Source organism: Eubalaena glacialis, chromosome 4 (assembly GCF_028564815.1).
Source record: "Eubalaena glacialis isolate mEubGla1 chromosome 4, mEubGla1.1.hap2.+ XY, whole genome shotgun sequence".
Classification (NCBI taxonomy): Eukaryota; Metazoa; Chordata; class Mammalia; order Artiodactyla; family Balaenidae; genus Eubalaena; species Eubalaena glacialis.
Window position 1 is genome coordinate 185452530 of NC_083719.1, and position 12543 is coordinate 185465072.

The following is a 12543-nucleotide window of genomic DNA, read 5'->3' on the forward strand; positions in this document are numbered from 1 at the left end:
TATATAAAAAATAAAGGCGGGAACTTGGAAATGCCAGAAAAAATTCAGGAAAGAACATGAATGTCATCTATCATATTACTATCCAAAAATAACCAATGTTAATACTGTATTTATTATCTTTTTTTATTGTTTATTTTTTACAAAGAGGAGAATCTTTTTATATAGTTGGGATCACCCTGAATATATAACATTTGGTAAGAAGATGTCAGCCTTTTTATGTAGGGATGCTAAAAAATGGTTCACCCAAATAAAATCGGGCTACGGATATAGAACTAGCAGCTTGATAAAGAACAAAAATCCTGATTCTTGTCTTTTGAGGATAATTATGAATTCATGGCATTCAGACTTGAGTAGTTTCATGAATTGGTCATTAACTAATCATTATTGACATGGGATACCTTTAAGTGGGCTCCGGTGTACCTTCAACACACCCAGAACTTAGAGAGGCATCCCTTCTTTCTGGCAACAAGATATACTAGGCCCATACTGCACCTTCCCTGCCCTGAAACATAAAACCAGCTATTCTCCAAAGAGCCCTTATTCCTTGGGGTGGGGAAAAGTACCGATGACTGCATTTTGGATATTGGGACCCCTCTCTAATTACTGCACACAAATTTGTGGTGGAAAACTGATTAAAAACTACTTCAGTGGTCAGGTAGAAATAATAAATTTCAAAGATTGGAAGATCGTGTTGCTCTAATTTAGTTCTAACAATGCTGCAAAACACCTGTTCTCAGCAACTTCAGCCTGCCTGCGGGCCAGACCCTGCCCACCACCTGTGGTTGTAAATAAAGCTTTATTGGTACACAGCCACGCCCACTCATTTACACATTATGTACAGCTGCTTCCCGGCTTACAGGGATTTGAGTAGCTGCCACAGAGACATTATGGCCAGCAAAGCCGAAAATATTTACTCTCTGGCCCTTTACAGAAAACATTTGCAGATTCCTGCTCTATAAATGCCTCACCCAAATTATAATTTTACTCTTTTATCGTTTTGTGAACCATGTTAGTCTCCGAAGATCCTATTATAACTAGTGTAATTTCTTGTTTTATCTGGCAATATAAAATATAAACCCAGGCCATGACAGTAAGATCAACAATATCTAAAATAACTGCAGGTTGGAAATTAAGATCTAAGATCACAGAAGCTATCAGGATGAGTGTGAATGACTCACTCACTGATTGGTTAAGGGACCAGGCATATGACCAGTCCTGGCCAATGAGATGAGAGGAAAAGCCTGCAGGGGTGGGGTGCCCCTAGCATCCCGAGCCTGGAGGCTGCCCTAGCTTGCAGCTATTTGTTCTGTAAACTAATAAACGTCTTTATGGAGTTAAGCAAGCAGAGTTGTGTTCTCTGTTACTCATGGCTACAGGCGTGTAACTGGTGCAACTGGCCCTGGTGGCCACCTCTGAACACCTCCCGCTAATGACAGACAGGGAAGTGACTTTGTTCTTGCATCTGTTTTGATAATCCCTGACACTGTGTGGTTATTTACAGGTATCCTACAGTATCCTGGGGAGACTGGTTCCAGGACTGTTGCACATACTAAAATCCGAGGATGCTTAAGTCCCTCATATAAAATCGCATAGTATTTGCATACAACCTATGCACAAATGATACATATATTATTTCTAGATTATGTATAATACCTGATACAATGTTTTGTTTTGTTTTGTTTTGTTTTGTATCTCAGTTCCCCGACCAGGGATTCAACCTGAGCCATGGCAAACATGTTGTAGATCTTAATAGAAGTTCAAGTTGCACAGATGTGTGCATCTGTCAAAACTCAGCAAAAGCATATTTAAGACTTATGCAAGTCATTGTCAATTTTACTTCAAAAGAAAAAATATAAACAAATATTGGACTCTTGTTAGTCATATGCTAATGATATGCACACCAAACTGTTCAGGGAGCAGTGGGCTGATGTCTGCAACTGTGAAATGCATCAAAAATGAGATGAAGTAAAAAACCAAAAAACAACAACAAAAAAAACGAGATGAAGTGATGCATGGACAAAGGGATGGGGAGATGACAGATTTAATAAAATGGGAATGGTAGAAGTGATGTGTTAGGAATGTGGGTGTTCATTGTAAACTTATTTAAACTTTGATACACATTTGAAATTTTTCACAATCAAATGTTGTTGGGAAAAACCTCGAATTTTGTTTTTTTTCCATTCGGCAGGTTAGGGGGCATTTCCTCTGTTGATCTCACCTGGGCTGATTTATGAGACCACAGACACCTGGAGGGTTCAGTCTGCTGCAAGGTTCAAGATGGCTCCACTGGCATATTGGGCAATTGGTGCTGGTTGTTGGCTGGGAGGCCTCAGTTCTGCATGGAGTCTCCCAGTCTCCAAAAAGCTACACTGGCTTCCTTACATCATGGTGGTCGAACTTCTACACCTCACTTCTGCCGAATTCTATAGGTCAAAGCAAGTCACATGGCCATGCGGCGATTTAAATGGGTGGAGAAACTGACTCCCCCTCTGGCTAAGAGTTCCATTGCAAAGGGGCATGCATATTGGAATGGGGGGAATTTGTGGTCATTGTACAATACACCCAAGTCCTTTGGTCTAGTTGTTTAAATTCATGTTTAGTCAGAAGGTGTTCTATCGGGACTTCCCTGGCAGTCCAGTGGTTAAGGCCCCATACTTCCAATGCAGGGGAAGCAGTTTCGATCCCTGGTTGGGGAACTAAGATTCTACATGCCACGAGGCACAGCCAAAAAAAAAAAGGTATCCTGACTCCTGACACTTCTTACTTGGTAGCTTAGAGCCATCAGGTCTTCCTTGATAATGGCATTTAGCTATTGGAGGGTCAGGGAGGTCAGCTCTAAGCAGTTTGCTTTATGAGACAGAAGGAAAACAACATAAGCCATTCAATGTCTGAAGGCTTCATGAAGAGACCCTACAACCACCCAACTGCAATGCAATGAAAATTGTACATGGGTAATTTTTTTTGTTTGTTTTTTTTGGCTGCACCATGCAGCTTGCAGGAACTTCCCCAACCAGGGATCAAACCCGCACCCCCTGCAGTGGAAGCACCGAGTCCTAACCACTGCACCACCAGGGAAGTCCCTGTACATGGGTAAGTTAAGATTCAAATGCACACTGCCTGCTCTGGCCCCACCTGACAGCATCACACTCATTCTGAAGTTGGAGGGCTTCTGGGCTTGAAGGCTGGTGAAGCAGATGAAATCTCCAAGAGTTTTCAGCTCTTCATGAAATTATTGATTCAGGCAAAGATTACCAACGGTGTTGAGACCCTTAGGTTCTTTTTTTTTTTTAGCAGTGCTACATGGCTTGCAGGATTTTAGTTCCCCAACCAGGGATCGAACCTGGGCCCCCTGAAGTGGAAGCACAGAGTCCTAACAACTGGACCGCCAGGCAAGTCCCCCTTTGGTTCATTGTTGATGGAGAACTAAGCCATTCTATATGCGGGATTCTCATCACACACAATACTGTTTCAGATAGCTATTGAGACTTCTCAAACAGTTATACAGTAGTCAGTAAGAAAGGGGCTGAAGGATTGACAAATGGATAGATTAGGAGCCCAAGACAGACCGTATCCACATCCAGAGGGTTGATTTATGATAGAGGTGGTAATGCAGAGCAGTGCAGAAAGGACAATCTCTTCAATAAATGATGCTGCGACAACTGGATATCACTATGGAAAATACACAAAACGTGACCCCTACCTCACACCAAACACAAAGCCAATTTGGGGAGGACTGCAGACCTAATGTGAAAGATGAAACAATAACATTTTAGAAGGTGATACAAAATAATACTTTTATAACCTTGCAGTAAGGATTTTTTTTTTTTTTTTTTTGGCCTTGCTGCAAGGCTTGTGGTACCTTTAGTTCCCTGACCAGGGATTGGACCCAGGCCCTTGGCAGTGAGAGCACCAAGTCCTAACCACTGGACTACCAGGGAATTCCCAAGGATTGATTTCTGAAACAGGTCACATAACAATAAAGGAAAAGAATGAAACATTGGGTTATATTAATATTAAGAACTGTTCAGGGACTTCCCTGGTGGTCCAGTGGTTATGAGGCCGGAGATAGATGGGCCCCAGTCTGAGCATCTGGAGTTTCTCCCCTGTGGACAGAGAGGAGGCTGGGCCCTGCCCAGATAAGAGATAAAAGAGCACATATTCCTCATTCTCGAAGTCAAGGAGACCTTCCTGACTACATATGTGCAGAAAGGCTCCTTGGAGGTCAAAAGAGAGGGGGCGTCACCCCATAGTAAGTGATGTCAACTACCCATAGGCCTCTTCACTAGAATCCATCTTGTCTGGGAGATGCACAGGCCCGCAGGGAAGGACCCTGAGGTATACCAAATACGGACTCAGAACCAGGCAAAGCAAGATGATTGGCCAAAGGAAACCTGGAAGAAATGCCCCATATAAGTGATTCAAACTACCATGAGGGCGCAGCTCTCTCTTTGAGCCCAGCCATGTGTCTATCCACACGTACTCTTTTTCCTCCTAATAAACACTTCACTTGTTTCACTACTTTCCATGTCTTTGTGGGAATTAATTTCTGTAAAGCCAAAGGGCCAGGGCCTTGTCACTGGCCACTGGTCTAGTGGCTAGGATTCAGCGCTCTCACTGCTGCGACCTGACTTCAATTTCTGGCTGGGAACTGAAATCCTGCTTCAAGCCACTGCAGGCCGAGGCCACCTGAGATCAGTTAGGGCTCTGTGCTTCCAATGCAGGGGCCGCAGTGTGTGGGGAAAAAAAAAAAAAAAAAGTATTCAAAAGACACCCTAGGAATCATTGAGAGAAAAATCAGGCAGCCAAGTTGAAAACTGGACTATACCTAACTAAATGATTCACAAAAGGGGAAATCCAAATGGCCAATGAATCATGAAAAGATGTTCAACCTTATTAGTAAATAGAGGAATGGAAATTAAAACTGCAATAAGGGAATTCCCTGGCAGTCCAGTGGTTAGGACTCTGCACTTCCACTGCAGGGGGCATGGGTTTGATCACTGGTGCGGGAACTAAGACCCCCACAAGCCGTGTGGCATGGCCATAAATAAGTAAATAAATAAACATAAAAAACAAAACTACAATGAGATAACACCACAGACCCAACAGGTTGGGAAATAAAAATTCAGGTGTACTGATAAGTTTTGGCAAAGATGCAAGGCAATGGGAGCTATCGCATCCTCGTGGTGGGTGGCAATATAAATCAGTACAACAACTTTGGGAAAGAGTTTACCATTATCCATGAGTCTGAAGATTCATAAACACTACACCCTGGCAATACCACTCCTAGGTATATACTCTAGTGAAACACACAGACGTATATAGCCAGACATATCCATAGCCACAATTTTTGGGGGGGGTAAAAGCCCAAGTCTGAAAATAACTCAAGTCAAATAGTAAATAATTTGATGGTATATTCACACAATGGAATACATATAGTCATGAAAGTGAATGCACTCAGCTACATGCAATAACCTGGATGAATATTAATTGAAAGAAACCAGACAGAAAAGAATACATGCAATACACTTTCCCTTATGTAAAGTTTTAAAAGAGGCAAAACTAAATTTATTTGGGCTGCACACTCATGTGGTCAAACCATAAACAAAGCGAGAAAGTAATAATCATAAAATTCAAGTTACTGGCTACACTGGGGGAAGGGAGGACAGGGTCCAGATGACCCCTGTGGTTGCAAGGGGGGTGGGGTGGGGAGGACTCCTAAGGTGCTGGCCGTGATCATGTGTTGGCTTTATAATAACTTGTTAAATTATCCATTGGCATTGCATGCACTTTTCTGAAAATGCATTACAACTCACAATAAAAAGGTTTGCACACATGATGTTTTAAAAGACATCAGTAAGTTAGAGTATAACAAATTTTGGTATAAAGCCATAGTCATATTTTATTTTCCATTCTCTGGAATAGTAGTTCACCAACTGGTAGGGTTTTTATTAAAGCAAAGGTAGAGAATTCAGAAAGCTTTAGCCATTTCAACATCAATGCAAAAATGCAAATCTTTGCAGGAAGTAAAATAGGTGATGGGTGATCCCCAAGGTTCCATCTTTTTTTTTTTTTAATAAATTTATTTATCTTTGGCTGCCTTGGGTCTTCGTTGCTGCACGCGGGCTTTCTCTAGTTGTGGTGAGCGGGGGCTACTCTTTGTTGCGGTGCACGGGCTTCTCATTGGGGTGGCTTCTCTTGTTGCAGAGCACAGGCTCTAGGCATGCGGACTTCAGTAGTTGTGGCACGCGGGCTCAGTAGTTGTGGCTCATGGGCTCTAGAGCACAGGCTCAGTAGCGCAGGGAAGCCCCCCAAAGTTCCATCTTGTTGTAACTGCCCTGTTGCTGCAAAGATGAATCAAAACGTAAAATCCTGGACTTCCCTGGTGGCATAGTGGTTAAGAATCCGCCTGCCAGTGCAGGGGATATGGGTTTGATCCCTGGTCCGGGAAGATCCCACATGCCGCGGAGCAACTAAGCCCGTGTGCCACAACTACTGAGCCTGCGCTCTAGAGCCTGCGAGCCACAACTGCTGAAGCCCGCGTGCCTAGAGCCCGTGCACCGCAACAAAGAGTAGCCCCCACTACTCTAGATACCCAACTAGAGTAAAGCCCGCGTGCAGCAACAAAGACCCAACGCAGCCAAAAATAAATTTAATTAATTAATTTAAAAAACAAACAAAAAAGCCAAAATCCTGAGACACATTTCTTTTAGCAACACATAAGGAAATATTCTGAAATGTGAGAAATAAATGTTCTATTTTAATATGCCATATTCTTTATGTTAAACTGAAAGCCTTCTAATAAAAGCCCTTAGATTTGAAACCATTTTAAATTTGTAAATATAAACTTTTAAAACATCACCTTTGTATGGAGAAAGGGAATGCCTTCCTCCCCTCTTTGAAATGTCAGAGCCTAGAAAAGGTCAAGCTCATGATTTTGATCAGAACATCTCCCTTCCTGTTGGCAAGATGATTTTTTCTAGGGACTTACCTGGTGGTCCAGTGGTTAAGAACCCGCCATCCAATGCAGGGGATGCAGGTGCCCTTGTCGGGGAAGTAAGATCCCACATGCCGCAGGGCAACTAGACCCACACGCCACAACTAGAGAGAAGCCCACAACGAAAAATGAAGACCCAGCGCATGCAAAATTAAAAAAAAAAAAAGATCTTTTCTAAACAAATCAGGATGAAACGCAAAAACTGGTGAATTGACCATAATGCTATTTCAAATCACCATTTTTAGGACCCATAGGTGGTCAAGGTGGTTAAATTACTTTTGAGGAATAAGTTACAAGATTTTTAGTTATTTTGTACACATTTCACCCTTCCATGTCTGCCGGGAAGAAACCAACACATCTATCCATAAAGGTGTTTATGTTTCAAGTAAAAAAAATGTTTTAAGGGACTTCCTTGGCGGTCCAGTGGTTAAGACTCTGTGCTTTCACTGCAGGGGGCACAGGTTCGATCCCTGGTCAGGGAGCTAAGATCCCACAGGCCTCGTGGCCAAAAAACCAAAACACAAAACAGAAACAGTATTGTAACAAATTCAATAAAGACTTAAAAAAAAATTGTCCCCATCAAAAAAGATTTTTTTTTAAATGTTTCAAATTTCTCTGAATACAAACTTTCTTACCTCGCGTCATACCTTTGCAAAGTCACAGCTCTTTAGCCAGATGCTGAAGACATCCCGTGGGGGACCAACTGGATGAAGTTCCGGAACAGGTGTAATTTCTACGGTGCTAGAAATCAGGAAGACGGTTGTCTGGGGGAGTGGAGGGGACTTTATAGGATGCCGGAATGTTCTAGGTCTTGATGGGGTGTGGGTGACATGGGTTCCCACACTTGTCTAAACCCATCGAAGTACACTTAGGATCTGTGCAGGTCACCATTAGTAAACTATACTGCAATTAAGTTCAGTTGGCATAAAAATATTACATTTCTACCATCAGTTCTGGCATCTTTTCAAAGACACAGAGATTAGCTGTGAATGCAGAAAGTTGACCCCACCCAGACGCGGGGGTGACCAGAGAATGTCGCCAAGCCTTTCTGCCCCACCATGTTGATATGCTTCCTGTTTGATATCAGACACCTGAGTCCCTCGCAGAAATTCTTGGAGAGGGTTTTGAGGTTCACACCCAGGGCTCCCTGAACCACCCCCAGCCCTGTCTAAGCTGGTGGTGGCCTCTAGAGGGCGCTGTTAACATAGCCAATCCCAGGAGTTTTCATTCATTCTGGAGCTTCAGCAATTTTTAGGAAACCATCATTGGCAAGCAAGGTGGGAGATCATTTCCTACCCCACTTCCCTGACTCTTGGACACTGGGGCTGTCCGTCAGGGATATCATTCACACCAAAAATGCCTGATATTGAAGAAAAATTTCGGAGAGGAGGCAGAAAATTTGGGAGGAGCCAACTGGAGATCAGGATTAGCCATCCCAAATGTGCCACTCTGGTGTAAGAATTACTCTGAGCTGACAGCATCTGAGTTCTTGAAATCTGTTATCTACCTAAACACAGAGCCTCATACTGTCATAAATCCCTGCCTGGAATCAACTCATTTTCTCTTCTCGGAGAAGACAAGTCAGCTCCCAGACAGACTTCGTCACAAACTATCATATGTCTCACCTATTCTCCAAAGGCCCATTTATCTCTCCTAACATTTGTTTGCTCTCCCATAAGTGGCCTTTCTCCTCTCCCTTTCCTCTGTTACGAAGGCCTATGAGCTCTCAAATCTCACTGTTCCTTTGGGGATTCACTTCTTTCTGCGATGCCCCAAGCATGTAAAATTAAAAATTAATACATTTGTATGCTTTGTCTCCTGTTAAAATATCCTTTGTCAGTTTAATTCGCAGCTCCCAATTACGAACTTAAGAGGGTAGAGGAAAACATTTTCCTCCCCCACACAACGAGGTCAGTTGTGGGTTGATGCTTCCTCCTTCTACTTGGCCTAAGTTAGCTGGCGTCTAAGGTGGAAACGCTTCTGAGAAGCCAGCCTAGCCTCTCCTTGACATCCTGGCCCAGGAGGGTACCCCTTACAAATGGGTCAGTGACCGCAAACAGATGCGGCCCAGCCTGTGCCAGGTGCTCAGCCTGGATTTAATTTCTGGGCCATTTAAAGTCTCACACCCCATCAGACTATGGGGTTTGCCAAAGCGCAGAACAGAAGATTCACCCACAGGGACAGCACGGCCCTTGTTACATCATAAATTGAAGATGTGACTGGATTTGGGGAAAGGAAGAAAGAGACAATTTCAACTGAGACCAGCCAGGAGTTTGGAGCTCTTAATGAAACTCTTGGTTCCAGCAGTGGTGATCAGCAGTGTTGAGATAAGCAGGCGAGTCATGAAAGGGGAAATCAAGCCACTCTATGTGCTAGAAGCTCGTCCCGAGAGTTTTATCCATGTGACTCGGGTCACTCGATTTTTTTTAAGTTATTTTATTATTTATTTATTTATTTATTAAAAAAATAGTTCGTGTATGTATGTATGTATTTTGGCTGAGCCAGGTCTTATTTTATTTACTGTGGCATGTGGGAACTTCCTTGCGGCACGTGGGTTTCTTAGTTGTGGCATGCGGACTCTTAGTTGCGGAATGCATGCGGGATCTAGTTCCCTGACCAGAGATCAAACCCAGGCCCCCTGCATTGGGAGTGAGGAGTCTTACCCACTGGACCACCAGGGAAGTCCCTCATGTCACTCTAGTCCAAGGATAAACTGTAGCACATGGAGCCACCAGATCCCACCTGAGGGGATGCAAGTGCCACCTAGGAAGTATTCAAGCCAAAAATGTTACCCTGACTCCATCAAGCCTTTGACTCTGATTTCCCACTTGTAAGAAATTCAGGGGTTCAGGAAATGAGCTAAAAGCACTGGAGCTGCCAGAAGTGACATTCTGCAGGAAAAGGGGCTTAGCCTCTGCAGGAAGTCAGATCAGAAGCAAAGGACAAGGTGACATGGGCTGTTGGCAGGAGTCTCAGCCCTTCTCCACGTGGGCCTCTCCATAGCGCTGTTTGAGCATCCTCACAACATGGTGGCCGGCTTCCCCCAGATGAGTGATCCCAGAGACAGTGAGAGAAGTCACACCCCGTCATTTCCCCAGTATCCCATTGGTCACCTGGTCCATCCTATTCCACGAGGGTGAGGGCTACACAAAGCATGAGTATCCGACAGCACGATCATGGAGGGCCAACCTGCAGGCCTGGTGACCATCAAAAAGGAAGGGAATGGAAAACGAAAGACAGAGCTACCATATGACCCAGCAATCCCACTCCTGGGCATATATCTGGACAAAACTCTAATCCAAAAAGATACATGAACCCCAATGTTCATGGCAGCACTATTCACAATAGCCAAGACATGGAAGCAACCTAAGTGTCCACTGACAGATGAATGGATAAAGAAGATTTGGTACACATATACAGTGGAATACTACTCAGCCATTAAAAAAGAATGAAATAATGCCATTTGCAGCAACATGGATGGACCTAGAGATTATCATACTAAGTGAAGCAAGTCAGAAAAAGAAAGACAAATATCATATGATATCACTTATATGTGGGATCTAAACTATGACACAAATGAACTTATCTACAAAGTAAAACAGACTCACAGACATAGAGAACAGACCTGTGGTTGCCAAGGGGGAGGGGGGTGGGGGAGGGAAGGATTGGGAGTTTGGGATTAGCAGATGCAAGTCAGTTTATATAGCATGGATAAACAACAAGGTCCTCCTGTAGAGCACAGGGAACTATATCCAGTATCCTATGATAAACCATAATGGAAAAGAACATGAAAAAAGAGTGTGTATATATGTGTATAACAATCACTTTGCTGTACAGCAGAAATTAACACAACATGGTAAATCAACTAGAATTGAATAACAAACAAAATTTTTAATTAAATAAATAAATAAAAAGGAAGGGAATGAACAGGACAGGCAACCAAGATTGGCAGTTCTACCCGAATGAACCCAGTGCAGGGTTTTTAAATAGACCTTCTACCTCCTGGGACATCCCTGGTGGTCCAGTGGTTAGGACTCTGCACTCCCACTGCAGGGGGCACCAGTTCAATCCCTGGTCGGGGAGCTAAGATCCCACGTGCCACGAGGTGAGACCAAAAAAAAAAAAGAGAGAGAGAGAGAGAGAGAGATCCTCGAGCAGCAGGAGGTCTGGGGCTCAGCCACCTGAGCTCCTTCAACCTCCGCCACTTCCCTGACTCCAGCTCCTCACCTCCTCCCCCCTTCCAGAAGGTTCTGGGTCCCTAAATTCTTCACAGGGAGAAGCCCCACCCTCCCCAGCTCCTACCCGAGCCAGGAGAGGCCCCAGATACCAGCACCCACCCAACCGAGGAGGCAAGACAAACAAGACAGGACAAGCACACCAAAGAGGCAAGCGTGCAGGCGACATCACCTGACACACCCAGGCAAGGACGCCCACTGGTCTTGTGGGCAGCGGGAGGAGAATTCCTCTGTGGGCAGGGACCTCCCGCACCCCACTGGCCATCAGGAAAACCCTTCAGTGTGTGTGGAGTGTGCCCTCCAGTGTGGAGACTGTAAATGAAAACATTTATTCACTGAGGATTTTTTTTAAACCCACGGGACAAATATATTTTATATACATTCATTCTGGGGCGTAAAGTGCTTCTGGATAGAGAGCAGGTACAACGTGTGCCTTCCTTTATGATAGGAAGGAAGGCAGACGGGAGGGAAAGAAGGAGGCGGGACCGGCTCCAACTGAGGACACAAAAGCTCTGCACCCGCAGGCAGGTGACTTACGTGGCTGCACCTCCGTTTCCCCATCTGAGACTCCTCCTCCTCCCTGTTGGGATGCCCAGAGCACCCCCGGCCCCAGATGCAGCCCTGCTTCTATCTCTTGCTAGGGTGGGGGTCCCGGTGGCCCTCCCCCCAGGTGCCACCCACTGCTGTGGAGTGTATCCCCCTGGGTGGCTGTCACGGGGCGTGAAACCCCGAGGATCTACACCGGCGAGGGGTGAAGGTGCTGAGGACAGGGGGAGCCCCCTCTCCTGGAACTCTGGCGCCCTGACCCATTTTGCAGATGGGCATACTGAGGCCCAGGTGAGGGCAAACCCAGTCTCACGTGGAGGGGCCAGAGTCACATGGAGGGGGTTAGAAGGCCAGGAGGGACTGCCCATCCAGAGACCTCACTCACTCAACCTGTCCCACCACAAACATTTATTGAGCACCAACCATATGCCCGGGGCTCAGGATGAACAAACTGAGGATCAACCAAGGACCTGGGGTGAAACCCAAGGTAACACACAGACCGGGCCTTTTGACCTGCGTTCTCCAAAGGCGCAGCCAGCAGCCCCACCGGGCCACAAAAATGTAAATAAATGAAAGTGAAATCAGTGAAGCATTCTGCCCCTCCTCTTCACTGGCCACATTTCACATGCTCAGTAGCCACATGTGGCTGATGGCTGCACAGGTGGAGTACACGTTCATCACACCAGGCGGTTCTATCAGAAGACACCGGCTTCCACGGTCCAGTCTGACTCCTTCTATTTCCAAGTGAGAACGGGGTGAGTGGAGTGT